Raw genomic sequence first — 19,799 nt, 5'->3', positions numbered from 1 at the left:
AAATCATTTCCTTTTATTTTATTTTCTTTCATTCCACCTTCCTTAATTTTGGTTCCAACTATAAATTCGAAATTCTTAATTTTAAAAGGTCTAAAACAAAATCCCAAATAAAGCACTTTAGTAATTACAAATAAAACATATGAACGAAAATTCATTAAAGAGTTTGCAAGTTTTAATGAAAATTCAATAAAAAACACTACAGTAACTGTCAATCTAGTTTATCATTAAAGAGTTTACAAGTTTCACCTATAATTTCATAAACAAAAATTCAACATCAAAACTCCACTTTGAGATTTTATGAAAACCATTTAAGAACTTTGTTGGGCTTCAGGTTAATTAAGAATGAGCCACTAATACTTTGAGAAAGCACCTGTACTATAGAATTCATTTTCTATCGCAACATAAGCATAAATCCATAATATATATGTATTTTCCACACATTACTCAATAAAATAACCAATCTAAATAATTCTAATTCGTTGAGTTTCATCACAAATAACTTAATCAACTTACCTTAATAATTTTGATTCATTAAAGTTTCACCATAACTTACGGTAGAAGCACATAAAAGTTATTGGTCTCCAAAAGTAAGTTTCTAAATAGAGCCAACCAAGAAGAAATTATATTTAAGTCAGTAGGTGACAGTTATAGCAAGGTCATACGAAATAACTTTTCATTCCTAAGACAATTTATGAAAGGATTGATCTTGAATTATAGTATAAATTTGTTGTGAATTGTGCTTCCCATTTTCCCATTGTTTTTTCTTTTAGTAAATCTCTAAGTTAGAGACAACATTTTTTTTTCCAATTAAATCTTGCCACATGAGCACCCATATTTTGAATAGCTTTCCCAATGCAAATAAATAATTCTTGGAATCTACATAAAACCAAAAACTCAGTATGGTTTTGTGAACCCAACAATAAAATAATATAATTATCAATAATCCATTAACACATCCAACAGTTCAACAAATTTTCATAATAGTGTGAGGAAGATGATGAATTTTAGGTTTTTTTGAAAAGAACATCGAAAAAGATAAGGAAGAAAGTAGTTCGTAAAAAGGCGTGGTTTGATTTAATTTATTTTAATTTTATTTACCTAGAATGAAAAAATGATTACTATATTAATATTATACTTTAACATTTCATAAAATCTAGCTTATTTTGTTGGTGTTGGGTGTATCCATAAGTCTCACTGGTCTTGAGTTCAATTTACACAATTAACTAAATATGTTATCATTTATATATTTTAATTTTTTTATAAAAAGATATTCTTCTAAGTTTTTATTTTTCATTTTATTGAGAAAAATTATGACTTGTTTCTATTTTCTTTCAAAAAGTTCCTATTAATATCTTAAAAATTTGGGCAAGAATCTAATGAAAATAAAAACAAATTTTCAAAACTAAGATTTGATTAAAAAAATTTATCAAATATTCAAAATTTTATGTTATAAAAAATTTAAAGGTTCATGAACCTAACTAGTTCCAATTTAAACCGAGATTAATTCCTATGTAGTTACCTTTCATTCCAATTAAAAAAAAATCAGGATATAATTTAAGTATGAATATTTTATTTACGAAATGCTTGGTGAAACTAGAATTAACTAACATTATTTTATGTTCATCATCATATTTTAATTTTCATGATGAATTAAATTTACGCAAGGAAAAGCAATAGAGGGTTAAAAAAATAATTAAAATCCACCGGGCTCAAACTCGGGACCGAAGAGGAAGGGCACAATTACATAGGGTAAGCAGACCACTATCCCAAATACAATTTTCTACTTATTTCATGGAGTATTTAGGTAAACTATTAATCATAAATTTATACTCGATACGACCGGAGAATCCCAAAATAGTTATCATCATCTATAAACCTACAGTTTTTCTGATTGAAATGAAACGCACTTAAAATCATTTGTGACACTTTTTGTATGTCATAGATTCTCAAGATGGTCTAGGTAACTGTCGCGGAATACTTGAAATTTTTTTATTTTTCGTGACAATTATAAAATATCATAAAACATGGAAATTTTCGTAGATCACTGTTTTTTCCGGCCAAAAATGCGTCTCTACTTTTGTGTGACATTTTTCCACTGTCATCTAAAATTCGATTTTCGTGACAGTTTTTAAGTGTCATAAAACTTGAAAAGTCCAAAAAGTTCCGCTTCTCGCCAAAAATGCGCCCCAATCATTTATGACAGTTTTTTTTCCTCCCAACTTTTTTACTATTCACAACTGTCATGAAAGCCTATGTTTCTACTAGTGTCAATTTTACTTAATTTCTTCAAGTAATTTCAAGCCTTGCATTTATTGGTTTGTAACTCACACTTCTTTTTATAAAAGTCTACCATTCTTTCTTCTTCTGCATCTCGTTTTCCTCTCTTTATCTCAGAAGAATCTCGCAATTACACATTCTTGTAGAATAGAACGAGTTTTTACTCACCTAAGCTTCAAAGAGACGGGTAAAGTTCATTTGAATTGTGAAGTCCTTCATTTACAGCTTCTTTCTTATTCATGTTCTTCGTAAATCACGTCTTCAATTTATAGCTTGTTTAAATTATGTTTTTCCTTTACGAATATGAGCTAAATTTTCGTTTCCTAGCCTAGTTATGGAGGATTAGCTAATTTTTTAAATAGGCGAAGGCAAAAGCTTTTCCCAACTTTTTATCAACTTAAGTTGTTTTCAAAAAGTTAAAAAGTTAATTTGTCCAATTGATGATTTAACAAGTTCAATATTGAAAAGATTGATGTTTTTTTTATCACAAGTTAATTGATTAAACGAGGAGAGGAAGACTTAAATATAAGGATTTCGTCCATAAGTAGTCTAGACATAGGACCTTGACCTGAGGTTGCGATGAATTTTAAGATAATTGAGGTTTTTACTATCAGACATATTAGGACAGGACTTAGTACTTTGAGATCAGTTAGACATAAGTAGGTTAAGAAGCTAAATGGTGCAATACACTATAGGAGGTGCCTAGCATAGTTAATTCGAAATACAATGAGCTGTGCTTTATTGATTCAATGTTTCAAACCAAAACAAACAACATTCCCACTTACTTTTGTCCTAAAATCTATTTCATTTCACTGATCACCACAGTTTTAAAAAAGACACCTTTTGTCCCTTAGGATCGATCCTCAAAACGCTATTCCAACTACCATTTGCAATGGGTATGCGCTTGCAATCTATTTTTTGTGATATATTCAACCTGGAACAGAGTTTGAGGTTGGGGAGTCCCAAGCTGAAGCGACTGCTTTGAAGAAGCAATTGGAGGAATCGAAGGAGGGGCACGAGCTATAAAAAAAAAAAAAAAAACCTTACCAATGTGTCCTTCCTTTAAGAAACCTTCCAGAAGCTCCCAGACTTTGAGAAGTTTGCCAAGAATCTGGTTAACAATGGCTTTGGATATGCCATCATGAAGGGGAAGACCTTTTGGTGGAATATGACCTATTTGCCGATGAAAAGGCCAAGACGACACTGCTAATTCGGGGTTAAGAGACAAGGTCTGTGAAAAAGACCAAGGCGAGCAATGCTGATAGGGCGTAATTTATCACATTTATTGTGTTCAAATCCTTTTTATTTTAAATTAATATTATCTTTAACTAGATAAACTATGTTTGATTTTATTCGGGAGATGAAAAGTTGAAGAATTTATAGAATTGAACATTAAAATGTCATAAAATACAAAAATCAAGTGTTCTAAAGTGATATAAGAAAATTATCAAAGAAATGAGCAAACCTGAAGTCATTGCATTGAGATATTAGGGACAATGTCTTAATGCTGCTACTAAAAAAAAGTTACTGTTACAATGTCTCAACACTAATTATAAGTTCGGGAGACTTAGGTTAGATAGGGATTTCTTCTTTTCAAGTATTATTTGTTTATTGTTCTTATTTTTCATGAACAATCGATATTTAATTAAATTGATGCCTTAATTCATATTGATTGTTCTATTACTATTTATGAGTTGTGATCCGTAATTGTCACGAATGATTGAACTACGTAGCAAGGAGTTAGTTTTGTGTGTATTTTGGCTTATTAATTGTCAAAGTTGAAGTGAAGTCATGTTTAATAATAGAATATATGAGGATTAATTTCATAATAATGAAATAAAGCACTGTACATTATCTTTTGAATCATTTATACAATGAAGGAGAGTTTTTGAATTTATCCACAATGGTTATTAGAGAGAGAAAGTAAATCTAGATTGCTAAAGCAAACTACAAAGCAATCAACATTGTTGTAGTATTAGGAAGTAATGTTGCCTTTTCAAGATCCTGCAAGACAATGCTAGAGAATTGTAATACCCATGCTATAGCATTCCGATATAAGACAACAACGCTAATATGAGAATTGCCAACTAGATTTTCTACTATAAAAAGTATTTTTAATAGATATTGCTCAAAATTATCTTGATGGCTATGTCTGAGTGTTATAAAAAGAAAAGCACCAAACCCTAAATAGAAAAATACATAAGACAGAATATAATGGAAGAATAAAGTAGAAGGGATCACCTAAAGAAGGAGAGTGAAAAAGGCAAAAAGAATATATTGGGAGAATTGAAAAACAGGTTGTGAAACCCAAATTATGTGTGCTGGTTGCATAATGCGCGACATTCCCCCCACCCGCACAATGAAAGGCTGGGGGGATTTTGGACGGGCTTGCCGCCTTGAGTTGGTGGGCCTCGATATTGTGCGGCCCATTGGGTCGCACACCTTTTCCGAATACCTTGTTTGACTGTCGCTATCGCTATAGTGCAGATATGGGATGCAGGGGACCCGCCTACCCTGTTGCGCATTTATTGGTCCCATTATAGAGCCAAGTATAGAGCGGAAGTTGACTTTGATGAAGTCACTTGACTTTCGAAGACCTGTTCACACTACTACCAAAAGTTATAAATAGAAGGGATGTATGTCATTCTCTCTCAAGCAATTCACTCCAGACTTGCCAATTTCCTATCTTCTTCTCTTAAGCTCATTAACTGACTTAAGCATCAGAGTGTGGTCGACCGAGATCAAACCAGTGTTTATTCTCTCATATTTTTTTTTCTTATTGCAGATCTTAGCTCCAATAATTTGATGGTCGATTCCCCGAATAATTTGGTTCGTTTTATCTAACTCTTGATCTGACTCGAGTCGTCAAAAATTTCATCAAAAGTTGGCGCCATCTATGGGGACGACTGTCAAAAACTCCAAAACTCGAATTATCACACCATGGACATGAATGGTACCCGTACTATTCCAGACGAAACCAGAGATTCCGGACGATTCCAACATCCCACCCCGAGGCATGTGGCATCCCAGCCAACTTTCCGACGTCTGGTTCAGAGCACCAGAAAGGAACAAGAGAACATCACGGTGACTACCCATTTCATAGATAATACCGAAGTGCCTCAATGATGCCGAAGTAAGCACACCTAAATTAACCAAGATGTGTAGGGACTGAAGGGAGATATGGCCCAAATTCTGGATCTATTAAAACAAAAAGGACACCGAGGAATTTGCGCCAATTCTCCCTATCAGGGACCACTTGATCGAGATCCGATCAGAGGAAAGACTCCCATAGAGAGGAAAGATGAGTCACGAACTGTAACAACCCGTATTTTCTAATATAATCATTCTAACAATAATGCGGAAGGGTAAACAAATAAACATTATACCAAAGGAAAAACTTATTTATTTAATTTGATACTATGACAAAAAAAAAGGGAGACAAGTCCAACTTTGAAACAGAAACATATACTATAATCAAGCTAAAGAATAAATATCAGAGCTAACTAAGTTCTCATAAGCTAACGAGTACAAAATACTCAATAAGCAAAAACCATATCAAATATTGAAATTCATTTTCCTTTCGAAACATTTGTAGCAAAAATACAAACAAATCAAAAGTTTTAAAAATCTTAAAACATTTAGTACAACTTTCAAACTTTCGAATAAACTAAGTCGTTCAAACATTCAAAACAATCTTACATTCATTCATACTTTCAAAATTCGAGTGGGAGGTTGCATTATTTGGGTAACCTATAGAACACATGTAATTACCAGTCGGTAACACCAATCAATCAATCAGAAGCTTCTATCAGAGTTGTCGAATTAATATCGACCAAAATAGAGTTGTCAAAATAATATCGATTAGAACAAAAAGAATGGTTACTTAAGTATGAGGCCACGCGAATAAATAACATACATGAATCTTCATTCCAAAGGAATGTCAAACCACAAAAGTGTCTCCCCACAAATAAGCCAGAACAGAAATCCATCAATTTCAAATTAGGCTACTATCCCAAATAAGCAAAGCATTCCTCAAAACAAAAGGATGACATATCTGGATAGCCCTATCAAATCAATCAAAAATATCTTTCAAATAAATATGCAAAACAAATACATATTTTCAATATGAAATTAATTGAAAACATTTAAATAATTTCAAACAACTTTATCAACAAAACATGATCTCAGATATTTCACAAATAAAAAAAAGGTCAATTTCAAACCTTTAAATAATTTCCAACCAAACCTTATCAAATCATACAAAACATACGTCAAATATTTTGTAAATAAACATAATATCGATTTCCATAAAAATATTATGGAAACCATAATAAATCTTCAACTAAATTATTTAACTTCCAAAAGGGATACAACAAATCACTTACAATACTTTTCGAAGGGGTATGACAATTCACTTACAATACTTTTCGAAGGGGTATGACAGTTCACTTACAATACTTTTCGAACGGATATGGTAAATCACTTACAAAACTTTTCAAAAGGATATGACAATTTACTTACAATACTTTTCGAAGGGATATGGTAAATGATTTACCTTTCTCGAAAATCCTACGAATCTAAGTTAACTTCTTCCTTGGATAGTTGTCAACTTAGAGGTCGAGAACAACCAATATTCAAAATCAATACTTAAATCCTATCTAAGGATTTAAAATTCAACCAATTACTAAGCAAATCTTATCTATCCAATTTTCCCATTCAAAACAATTTTTTATGCAAAACAATTAAGAAAAGTATGGATTTTCCAAAACCAGATCTGAAAACTGGGTTAAAAAATCTCTAAATTAAAAAATAACAAACTTTAAAATAACAAGAATCGGTATAAATCAATACGGACAAATTTTACAAAAAGTTTCTCAACAAAACAAGCTTAAAAACCTTCTAAACAATTGAAAATTTTGGGATTTTAAATTTGGAAAATTTTATGTTCTATAAAATAAAACTTTCAAGAATTTTCCACAAAACAATTAACAATTTACTAACTTTTATAGAAAAATCAGATCTAAAAACTATATAGAAAACCTTTAAAACTTGGTAAAAACATATAATTTTTCATGTAAAAATCATAACAATAAACTATAGTTTATGAGATACAAATATGTGAACTTTTTATGCAAAAAGAGTCTCAAAATAGCCCAAAAACTGTCTCATAAACAACAAGATTCAAACCAAAAATTCTGGAAAATTTTTAAGGCAAATAGTCCTTAAAATCTTATTCTAAAAAAACAAAAACCTTAAAACTTTTCCCAATAAACTAAATTAAACAACTACAGATCAAGAAAAATAAAACTAAAACAACGAGAAAGAAAAACTTACCGATCTTTGAGAGAAAATACCAACTTACCGATCTTTGAGAGAAAATACCAAAATTCTTCTTCTTTTATTTTCTTTTTCGCTTGGAGAGAAAACTAAGTCTGGCAGTTTAAGAAAATAAAACCTAAGGTTTAAGGGCTTTTAAAACAAACCCTAAAGAAACCTTTTTTAAAAAGGATAACATAAAAAGATAAAGTTTTAATAAAATTCTTTCTTTTTTGTTTTTAATTTTTTATAATTCTAAAAACAAATTATCTTTTAAAAAAAATAAAATAGAAAAGGTTTATCTTTGAGAGAATAAAAGGAAACAACTAGAAAAAATCTATATATATATATACATATACATATACATATACACAAATAAGCCCATTTCTAAATACTCAGGAGAAACTGACCTTGGGAGGAAACAACTGGCCTAGAAATCCCCCAATAGACTCAGAGGGAATGGATACCAACAACCTGCGAGAATTTCTTGAGAACCAGAGAAAATAACATGGAAGCCGAGGACAATCGAATTTGCACGATCTCCTCAACCATCGCCGCCAAATCCCTGCTGTGGAACGTCCAGGTGCCACGCTAAGTAATCATAATGATCATGTAACGCCCCAGAATTTCCCACACACTTCTAGGTCTCGTTAACTACCCAACTGTTTAAACCTAACCCCAAACACGAGGTGTCAACTCCCTGTACAATACATATATAAAACCAAGCTTCACCTCTCATCAATTTAACAATGAATCAATTCTATAGAACATCAATCAACAACATCCGTGGACAGCCTCACGAGGCAAATTTATTATTCCAACTAGGCAAAACTCAATGAATGGAAGAAAACTAAAACAAACATCTATCCCGAAATAAAATAAACAACAAGTTGGGAACCTCCCAATTATTCAGATAAGATCAAATAGTTTATCGACCAAAACGTAGGGTCTTAACCATCTAAAACTTAAGCTAAGCAAAAGTAACTACGTAGCCTATGGTCCTCGCTCGTCATGTCTCCTCCGTCTCATCACCATGGTCGCCAACAAATCCTTCACCTGAAACAATAATTGCAGAGGGGGGGGGGGGGTGAGTATATAAATATACTCCGTAAGTAGCCCTCACCAACACACGCACACATCATGCTCAACAAAATCATGAAAACATTCATAGTCATGCTCTTCATCACATTATGCAATCAAACATAGGCACACTCTATAACATTCGGCGACAACCACAACCATGAACAAATTAACTACCGACCTCGAGTCTCCCTAACATCTCGAGTACCTCTATGATTATCACAGCTATCCTAGCCCTCCACAGTTAACTTCTTCGAGTAGAGTCGGCCCCTGACCATTTTTACCTAGAGCCCCGACACTACCGCATCGGCCCTCGACCATTTTTACCCAAGGCCCCGATGACTTCACCATCTATCGGCCCTTGACCATTTTTACCCAAGGCCCCAATAGCTTTCCTCCCAAAAGACTCCTCGCATCGACCCTCGACCATTTTTACCCGAGGCCTCGATACTCAATTAGTGACGTATCAGCCCCCGACCATTTATACCCGAGGCCCTGACACTCACCCATTCACTTTCTCCAAGAGTCCAACTCTCACCAGAGTCATGCTTCTTTCAGCTCACAAACACAATTCAGTATGTTTCCACAACATAAACAACATTCTAATGATGGAATGATAAACCGATCATGCTTTCAAATATGACATTTCTTAACAACAGCTCCACAATGAGTTTTGTCACAACAAGCATAACCAAACAAATTTTAAACAATTAGAGCCCAACACAGTTCACCCAAAACACTTAATATCCAACATCAATATTCAATAAGCATTGCTAGATATAATAAACACACGAAACACGCCGAACAATTCATGCATATTCAAACAACAAACATCCCCACAACAATTCTCAATAGTTTAGCAAAGCAGAAATTACACCATTATCACCGACAAATATTCAACAATACTCCAAGAATACAGATTATCACAACCGAGAGCCACCTAACACATCAGCGTATCAAAAATAATATCGAACATCACAAAAACAGGACATTAAAGGCCATCTGACACATTAACGCACGCACACGCCCCTTGTCTACTTACACACAATCGCGCCCTTAAGTTTTGCGTCGATCTCACACCTAAGCACTAAAACAGAAAAATACAGCAAGTTACGTACACTATTCAGCCTTAGAAATCAATTCTAAGAGGGTTCAAATGACTCATTACCACCAAAATCGACTTCGTAGGGGTGTGGGTAACTTAGATCTAGCTCGCCAAGGTGTGGGTAGCCTAAATCGGGCTTCGAATGGATGTGGGTCAACAGTGAAAGTCACCGGCAGGAAGAAAACGCCGCAGATCTGGGCCAAGCACGAGCTGTTCACTTCTGTACGAGTCGGGGAGGGGTGCTACAGGTACGGGCGCCGAAGGACGCGACGTCGAGGGGAAAGCCGCCGTCAAGACAGCCGGATCTGGCGAGAATCGGAGCAGTCACGCGTCGCCGCCATCGGACTTGCTCGTGGTCTGCCCGAAGGTGTCGGATTTGGGCAATCGTCGTCGCCACCCACCGCAGCTGCTGCTACCTACGACGCCGAGAAGAAGTACCTACTGCAATGGCTGCCACCGTCGGGAGCGTCGTCCCTGTGGAGATGCTGGAACGCCGGGAAACTCTGCCGCCGCCGCGAGGACGTCGTCGTTCGGATTGAGCCACCGCCGCAAACCGTGTACCCACGTCGGAAACACGCTGCAGTTTGCTGCTGTCGGAGGACGCCGACCACCGCTCGTGCTGCTCGCTGTCATCACCGGAGAAGACGCCGGAAATTGAAGGGGAAAGGGGGTGGCGGCTAGGGCAACAAGGGAGAAGGAGAAGAAGAAGATAAAGTCCCTCTTGATTTTTGTTTTCTTTTTCCTCTTTTCCTTTGTTTTAAAACCAAACCAACCCAATAAAGGCCCAACATAACCAAGCCCAAAAGAAAAGAAATCCATCCCAACTTAAGACAAAACCAACCACACGGAGCCCGATAAATATAAATTTAATTAGAGTTTAGAGCCCGATAAATATAAATTTAATTAGAGTTTTAATTTAAAAAAATAAAAATCTCCTGATTCGAGACTAACTAACCTGAGGGACTCGGGGCGTTACAGATCACCCCAGTAAGGTGCCAAATGAAGAAAAACCACGCGATGGGTCAAGTACCTCGTTCGCGGACAATGTCATGACAGTGGCGATACCGCCAAAGTTCAAATGGCCAACCATGAAGCAATATGATGGTACTAAAGATCCACTGGACCATATGAACACCTTTAGCGCATGAATGGATCTTCAGGGGGCTCGCGACGAGATAAAATATAGGGCATTTTCGTTAACTCTTACTAGTCCAGCCAGTACTTGGTATCGAAAACTTAAAAGGCAGTCGATAACCTCCTTTCAAGAGTTAACTCTTGCTTTTCTGACGCAGTTTGTAGGGGGATGTGAGAAGAAGAGGTTGACTACCTACTTACTGATACTCCGACAAAAAGCAAACGAAATCCTACACGAATATATCGTCCGCTTTAATAACGAAGACCTCAAAGTTGAAGGAGACACTGATGGAACTGCCCTGACTGCCATCATGGCTAGACTACGAGATGAAAAGTTTCTTTGGTCCTTAGGTAAGAAAACTCCAACTACCTTTGATGAGTTCATTGCTCGAGCTAAAAACATCTGCATGCTAGAAAATTTGCTTAATGCCTGAGAGAATTCGGAAATGCTGCTTGAAGCTTTGAGACAAAAAGAGAACGATAGACATTTATGCAAAATCCTCAAAAAAGAACCAAAGCTGACTACCAGCCTAAAGACCGGCAGTTCTCGAAACACATTTGAAGATTTACCACAACCACCGTACCAGTAGAGCATATCTTGATGAAAATTAAGGATAAGAACCTCCTCAGGTGGCCCGCTAAAAAACAACAAGGAAATTTACCCCAAGACAAAAGCCGCTACTACTTATTTCATAAAGAAGCTGGACACAGCTGGAGGAGAATCTAGTAGAAAGAGAAAGACTCAGGCTAGACAAGCGCGACATGAGTCTTATGACCACATCATCTGCACAACCACATCGAGGCCTCCTGAATTCATCATATACTTCAACCGTTTCGATGAGCAAAGTCTACATCAACAACACAACGAGATGCACTAGTAATCGCACTTCCCATTGCCAATATACCAGTACATCGCATACTGGTCGATGGAGGAAGCTCAGCTGATGTCCTAGCATTGCGAACATTTGATGCTATGAGGATCGATTGAGAAAGATTGAAAATATGCACCACTCACCTAGTGGGATTTGGTGGAGAATGAGTCTACCCATTGGGAAGCATTTAATTACATGTCTCATTTGGAGAAAACTCGTGCATCCTCAACAGGTTAGTATGCTTTTTAGTTGTCAATTTAGATTCGGTATATAATCCTACCCACTATACATAGTTTGGGAGCTGTACCGTCCATTTTACATCAAGCTATGAAGTTTCAACCCAATGGGGGTAGGGAGTGTACGAGTAGAGCAACGCATTGCTCGTGAATTTTACTATGTGACTCTACGCCCTGAACCCATCATGTCAAATTTCAAACCACTGGAATCAAGCATTGATACTGAAAAGGTAAGAAAACCCTCCGATATCCCAACACTTGCTCCGCTCGGTCAAGATAAGGACATGCTGCCAAATCAGCCAAAGAATCCCAACTATACCATTGCTTTCATAGTTTAGATATAGGACGCAGGGGACCCGCCTACCCTTTTGTGCATCTATTGGTCCCATTATAGAGCCAAGTATAAAGCGAAGTTGAATTTGACGAACTCCCTTGACTTTTCGAAGACTATTCATACTACCACCAAAAGCTATAAATAGAAGGGAGGTATGTCATTCTCTCTCAAGCAATGCACTCAAGACTTGCCAATTTCCTCTCTTATTCTCTTAAGCTCATTAACTGACATAAGCATCAGAGTGTGGTCGGCCGATACCACATCGGTGTTTATTCTCTCATATTTTTTCTTATTGTAGATCCTAGCTCCAATAATTCGGCGGTCGATTCCACGAATAATTTGGTTCGTTTTATTTGGCTTTTGACCCAACCCGAGTCACCAAAAATTATATCAACATAATTATTTTCTCTATTGTTAAGCCACCATTTACAGAGAAGGTTGCAGCCATTGAAGGGGCGAATCTCCACAAGAAGCTAGGGCGAAGAGGAAGATTGGGTCCGCTAAAAGGCAGCCTTTAGCGTCCCTAAATTCTACAATTTCTTTGTGATTTTTGTAGTTTCTTTCTAATGTGCTATTTTATTTAGCTAGAGGATGAATTGTTCACATTTGTTGTGAACTCTATGCTATGCTATTTTCTTATTAATTGAATTTCCTTCAATAAATCTTTTTTCAAAGGTTTACTCAACCTTAAAAAAGTGTCAAAATAGATTCCGTCGAAAAAGCTTTTTCAATGGTTTTGTTAACCTTCAAAAATTCATATTTTTCAAAGGTTATAAACTTCCTAAGATTGCTAAATTAGTTGTCAATAATGAGTTGGTACCAATTACTTTTTTCGAAGGTTTTTATTATTTTCTAAGGATCATAATCCTATTTTCAACAATTTTTAAACCTTCTAAAACTAATTCAAATAATACAAATACTTCATGCCCTAAAACAAAAAAGATATTCAAATTTCTTTATATACTATATCAGATTTTCTAACCCCTATTTTAGGATTTTTTACGCATCATCTCAACCATCAATGGTTTGAAATTGATGCTCAAAAGGATTTTCTAATTCAATAATAATACCAAACTTACAAAAAAAACGGCCAAAATTGGAACCTTGGGCTACCAACTTCTAAATGACCATAAGCAAGAAGTCCTTTCCAATCGTAGAGTTGTGATATCTAATCATTTCCATTAGTTACTCCTGCTACCTCTGCCTGGGTTCCGAGTACCAAAAGCATAAATTACTGTCGATTGGTTACCTGGACTTCATCTTGTTTACCCTTGATAAAAACGAGAAGACAGGATGTATTCAAACTATTGTAGAAATCTTCATACAAAGGTGTCTACATTTTCTTAATTCAAAAGTCTAAGGCATTGCAAATCAATCCGAACAAGTAAGAGTCAACCATTATTATTAGTTCAACAAACACAAAACCAACACAAATTTCAAGAAATAAAACTTTCCAATTCTCACTGATCATTAGCAAATAGCAAACATCACTTTATGCTATATATTTATGACAACAATTAATTTAAGATAAGTTAGGGCATGCAAGAATTTTTAAGTTCAAATATGATGCTGAAATCACAGTAGAGTAACAATTATTATATAAAAACAATCATCATCATCTAAAATTGTTAAACCAGAAGAAATGTTTCATTAAAAGGCGATGTTATGGAAAAAGAAAAGGGAAAGTAGAGTTGAAAAAAAAAAGTAAAAAGAAGGCAGAGGGATCCGTGACATATCACAAATGAGTGAAACAGCAAAATGCAAAGAGAGGGTATGGATACAGTTGTCATATTTTTATGCTAAGTGTTAACCAAAATAAGAAATACATGGCATAGATACATATATACATACATTACGGAGTGACATATATATAGTTCTCAATTTTTAATCCCACATAAAAATCCTCATATGTTTAAATTACTCTAAGACAATTAACTCAAAATTACAATATAAAATAGAAACAGGCATATGCCTTTTAGCCTAACTCACACAATTGAGGGAATGAAACCCAAGGGTTTATCTTCTGCATGCTTCCAAAAATTACTAAACACTACTTTCCGGTTCCTACAACCACTTACTACCTATGCTGTCAAATTTGAAAAAGATTTCATTAAATTAATCAAACCAATAGTGTCTTGATCCATCAGTAGGTAGACCTTAACATGACTCAAGTTAATGCAAGCTTTCGCTATAGATGTTCGAAAAATTAGAATAGAGTAATAGTATGGAAAAAGAAAATTCTAAATTAAATAAGAAAACGGTTCAAGATGAAGAATTAGACTTGAATCCAAATTTTTGCATAATTCAAGCAGATACATTCTCTTTATGTACTTACAAGGAATGAAACACCAATTTTATCACTAATTAGAGAATTCGACGCCTCGCAATACCTAACGGAAAAAATGCACAACCAAACAAGTTAATCAATATCCGATTTAAGAATCTAAATTGGAAGAAAGTGCCAATATGAAGAGGTAGATTCAATATAAAATGCGATCATGGTTGATATGAAGAGAATTTCATATCTCAATATCAAGATGTAGAGAATTAGTCATCAACTCTCTTGATGAATTGAAGACGAAACTTAATGACAGAGAATCGTAAATCGTTGACGAAGAATGGTTGAAAAACGGATAAAAGAGAGCAATGGAACTTGAGTGAGTAAGAAAGTGAACATAAATTTCAGTAACATACATCGATTCGAGGCGCCACGATCACAATCAATGGAGCAGGAACTCACAACAACGTGCGGCAGCGATGACTCGACGACAACGGGTTGAAGTGTCACAAATGTAGAAACTAGGGCAAATATTGGTGAAGAGGGGAAAAACTATCGTAACCTGAGGGCGAAGAATCAGTAAAGTATTTCAGACAATTATATTATTTTTAAAATAGAATAAATCTTTTTCGACTGTTGTTGGTAACCTTCCATAAAACATTGATAACTTTTTTAAAACTTTTTTTTAAATACCTTCTAATCGTTCGGAAGGTTTTTGTCAACCATCGATTAAAAAAAAAATTATAATTTATAACTGTATATCTTTTTCGAAGGTAATTATAACCTTAGATAAAAAGTATTAATAATTTTGAATATTTTCAAAGGTGTTCAAAATACCTTCACAAAAATATTACATTTTTCAAAGGTTTATGAAATTTGTTGGTAATTGTATATCTTTTTCGAAGGTTTTTAATAACCTTTGATAAAAAGTGCATAATTTTCAATGGTCTTCAATATAGCTTCGATAAAAGATCACACAATTTTCAAAGGTTTATGAAATTTGTTGATAAATGTGTATTGTTTTAGAAGGTTTTTACTAACCTTTGATAAAAAAATTCATAATTTTCAGAGGTTTTCATAGCCTTCGATAAAATATCATGTATTTTTCCAAAGTTTTAAATATTTGTTGATAAATATATTGTTTTTCAAAGGTTTTCAATAATCTTCGATAAAAAAGTGAATAATTTTCAAAGTTCTACAAAATACCTTCGAAGAAAGATAACATAATTTGCAAAGGTTTATGAAATTTGTTGATAAATAGTGCATAATTTTCGAAGTTTTTCTACAAACCTTTGATAAATGTTGATATATTTTTCGAGGGCTTTAAATATTTGTTGACAAATGTACTATTTTTCAGAGGTTTTTAATAACCTTTGATAAAAAGTGGTTGAAACAACTCAATCTTCTTGTACTGAGAGTTGACTTTTTACTGCAGAAACATGTGTCGGTAGGCCTGTTTGACCACGTTTTTGACTCGTTCCCCATCCTTATTTGCCAAAAAGGGCCACATATTCTTAAAGTATAACATTCATAGAACATTTCTGTATAAAAGTCAAACTATGTTACTTTAGGAAAAATATGGGAAAAATGCGGTCAAAGTTGGAAGAAAATAACAGTTTTCTGTTTTTGCAGAATTGCACCCGCCGAATTTTTGGAGAACAAATTGGTATAACACACGTTTTGATTAATGAAGGGCAAGGAGGATATTTCATACATGTTCAAACCAACTCAAAACCATGAGTCCAAGTCCAAGAGGGTTTGTAACAAACCCAACCCATTTCCACCTAAAATGGTGGGGAGTTCAACCAACCCAAGGTGCTATATAAGGAAGTCATCCCTCCACTTGCAAATCATTCCTTTCAAGCTCATTTCCAGCTTCATTTACATTCTCTCTTCGTTGTAGAACTCGTTCTTAGTCTTAGATTCAAGTTTTAGTTATTATTTCCTTGTATTTTCTTACTTTATTGCTTTTAATTAAAGTTCTATCATTTGTTCTTCGTTTATTCTATTATTCTTAAGTTCTTTAGTGAGTTTACCCTCCTCTCACACTCGAGAGAAAAGAGGGTCAAACTAGAACTCATTGTATGGCTCGTTTATTCGTTTTAATTCAATGAAAAATAATTCCTTTATGTTTTCGAGCATTTTCTTTCCTTTAAAAATGTTGTAAATTAGTTATCAACCTCTTTGTGGAATGCCTTAGTCAAAATGATTTGATTTTCAACACGCTCAAGATTTGCCTAGAATTGCGCCTGACACTTTTTTCGATTGGTTTCTAAATACTTCTCTTTACGTCTTTTTTTTCCATTTGACCAGTGGGACTTGATTTATACACTAAAGCCTAACCCTGAGAAGGGTGAGTTAGGTAAAATATTAGGAAACCAATATGGGATGTGACTTAGACATAAACGCATAAAATATAGTCCTAGACATAAGCCCTCTGATCCATAATGCATGTGAGTTGATAATTATTCTCTAGGATTGTAATCACACATAAACATATGATTGTAGGTTACCCTAGCCTCTACAGCAATCAAAAGCGGTAGTGAAAGAGTAGAACTTAGTTTCCCAATAAATTCTAGGAATGTGCCTGGTGCATTTTCCCAACAAAGTGTGTTTTCCATGTTTTGCATCAAAACTAAGGTAGGAAACAAAGAGGTTGGGTTTTATTAAAATGCATATTTGAACCATTTTACGACATTACTTGATTTTGAAAAACAACAAGTCCCTGAGGATTCGGCCTTGGATTACTTTCGAGTATTACTTGCGACCGTGTGCGCTTATACGAGTCTCTACTCTTATTTATGAAGGGATCGGATCCTGCAGCGAAAGCACGCGAGCGCGTGTGCTTCGATCTTGTCTTAGAATTACAACAAAGAAAAGACATATAAGCATGAATAAAGGGAAGTTAGCGATACATACCTTTGAAGACACTTCTTCAATGTAGACACCAACGCTACCACAAAGTCTTCCTTGCTATCCTCTGGATATTAAGTACTCGGTTTGTGGGAACCGTCTTAAGACCGAGAAAGGGATCGAGAGATTTAGAGAGAGGTTGTTTGCTAGAGTTTCCAAAACTCATATGATTGTGAACCGAGGCAAAAAAAGGGCAGAACCTCCCTTTATATAAGGGACGAGAATTGGTGGGGAAGTCACAACTTCCCCACTCACCACTCTCTCACTTCCCACCATTAATAGTGGGAAGTGGGCGGAACCTCACCCACTTTCCACCGAAAGTGGGAGGTTCCTCCCACTTCTTCCTTTCCCTTTTTTCTTTTTTTTTTCTTTTTTGTTCTTTTATTTTAATTAAAATAATAATTAATTAAATCTAATTTAATTAATTACAAAAAAGAATTATCAATTGAATTGAATTAAATCTAATTTCATTTAACCAAATTAATATATCACATTAATTTAATTAAATCATATTTAATTAAATTAAACTTAAATTAATCAACTATATTTGAATCAAATTCTAATATCCATCACTCTCATAATTTTGAATCAAATTAAAATTCACTTTATATTATAATGTATCAACATACATTATATTAATTGCATCTCATATAATTAACCTTAATTCTTTTTAACTAATTTGAACAATTCAAATTCTTTTCAAGACAAACTGTTCTTAAGTATCCTTTACGAGCTAGCAAGGGGACCTAATGGACCTACAGATCGGAAGCTCCAACGATACGAGATTAATTGATTAACCATATTAATTTACATTCGTTAACTGTCGGTCACTCTACTAAAGACTCACTGTTGCACTCTTCTCACTGTAGAATATTTTGTGTCCATGGATCTTGACCATTAACGGTAAGTAAATCCTTCACGAGTGTTCGTAACCACAATTGGGTCAAATTACCGTTTTACCTCTATGTTACATTTTGTATCTTAAGTACCGCTGATCCTTTAATGAACAATCCGATTATGGTCCAACCAATAACTAGAAGTTCCTCTCGAACCTATGAGAGGGTGAGGCCCCTTGTTCAAGTCCAAGAGTCAGCACTCAAGAGAACACTCATCTACTTACCCTGAAGTCAGGAAGGAGTGAATTCCATCTTGTGTAGTTATGTTCTCAGCTCCCCACTCGGTCTCGTCCCCAAAATGGTAGGCATATTAAGTCGACGACTCGAGCCACTCTCACCCATACAAATCAAAGGACGAGCGCTAACAGGCAGGAGTTCAGAACTCACTCAGGATTAAGATCGAGTTACCTGGTCATCCCATTGAAATATTAATCTATTAGCTAACGGTGTTATAGTTAAACATGCCTGAAAGGTAGTAAATCTTTCTTGGAATTCTGCATCGAATATCTAACAAGCATTTTGTCGATATAAGTTGCCTGATACAGGGCTATCGTTATGTTCTTTCGATTCCTTATGATTTGAATCCCCGGAACAAACTGAGCGTCTTAATGTCAGTTAGGAAACCTCTTAATGTCAGTTATGATACTCCATCATTCCCAATGAGTAGGATATCATCTACATACAACACCAAGAAAGCTACAGTGCTGTTGATGATCTTCTTGTATACACAAGGCTCGTCAACATTTTGGTCAAAACCATAAGACTTGATTGCTATATCAAATCTTATATTCCAAGAACGAGATGCTTGTTTTAATCCATAAATGGATCGTTTAAGCTTGCAAACCTTTTGCTCTTGACCTTGCTTAATGAACCTTTATGGCTAAGACATATAAATACTCTCTTCAAAATTGTGACTCAGAAAAGCAGTCTTGACATCTATTTCCCAAATTTCATAGTCATAAAATGTGGTAATGGACAAGAGTATTCTTATAGACTTTAGCATGGCAACCGGGGAGAAGGTTTCCTCATAGTCCACCCTTTCCCTTTGGGTGTAACCCTTTGCCACGAGTCTAGTCTTAAAGGTCTATACCTTTCCTTCAGTGTCTCGTTTTCTCTTGTAGATCCACTTACAACCTATAGGTTTGACCTCATCAGGTTGATCTACAAGGTCTTAGACAGAATTGAAGTACATAGACTTCATTTCAAGGTCCATACCTTTGATCCATTTGTCCTTATCAACATCTTCCATTGCCTTTTTGTATGTCAATGGATCCTCAACACCATCATCAGGTATGACGACTTGGGTTTCTATTAAACCCACGTAACAATCAGGTTGTGACACAATCCTTCCACTACGT

At 35.0% G+C, this 19,799-nt stretch overlaps 1 long non-coding RNA gene across 1 annotated transcript; it reads right to left on the bottom strand.

Moving 5' to 3' along the window:
* Positions 1-8,309: 8,309 nt before the first annotated feature.
* LOC111021004 (uncharacterized) lies at positions 8,310-15,228 on the bottom strand. Its single transcript, XR_002602782.2, has 3 exons — positions 15,049-15,228; positions 14,690-14,744; positions 8,310-8,649 (listed from the first exon to the last, which is right to left on the bottom strand). It is a non-coding gene; the product is annotated as an uncharacterized LOC111021004 (long non-coding RNA).
* Between the last annotated feature and the right edge of the window lie 4,571 nt (positions 15,229-19,799).

This window comes from Momordica charantia, assembly GCF_013281855.1.
Source record: "Momordica charantia cultivar OHB3-1 chromosome 6 unlocalized genomic scaffold, Mcharantia_2.0 BLBB01000006.1, whole genome shotgun sequence".
Taxonomy (NCBI): domain Eukaryota; kingdom Viridiplantae; phylum Streptophyta; class Magnoliopsida; order Cucurbitales; family Cucurbitaceae; genus Momordica; species Momordica charantia.
The sequence above is the reverse complement of the archived record's forward strand: the minus strand, read 5'-3'. Positions and strand labels throughout refer to the sequence as shown.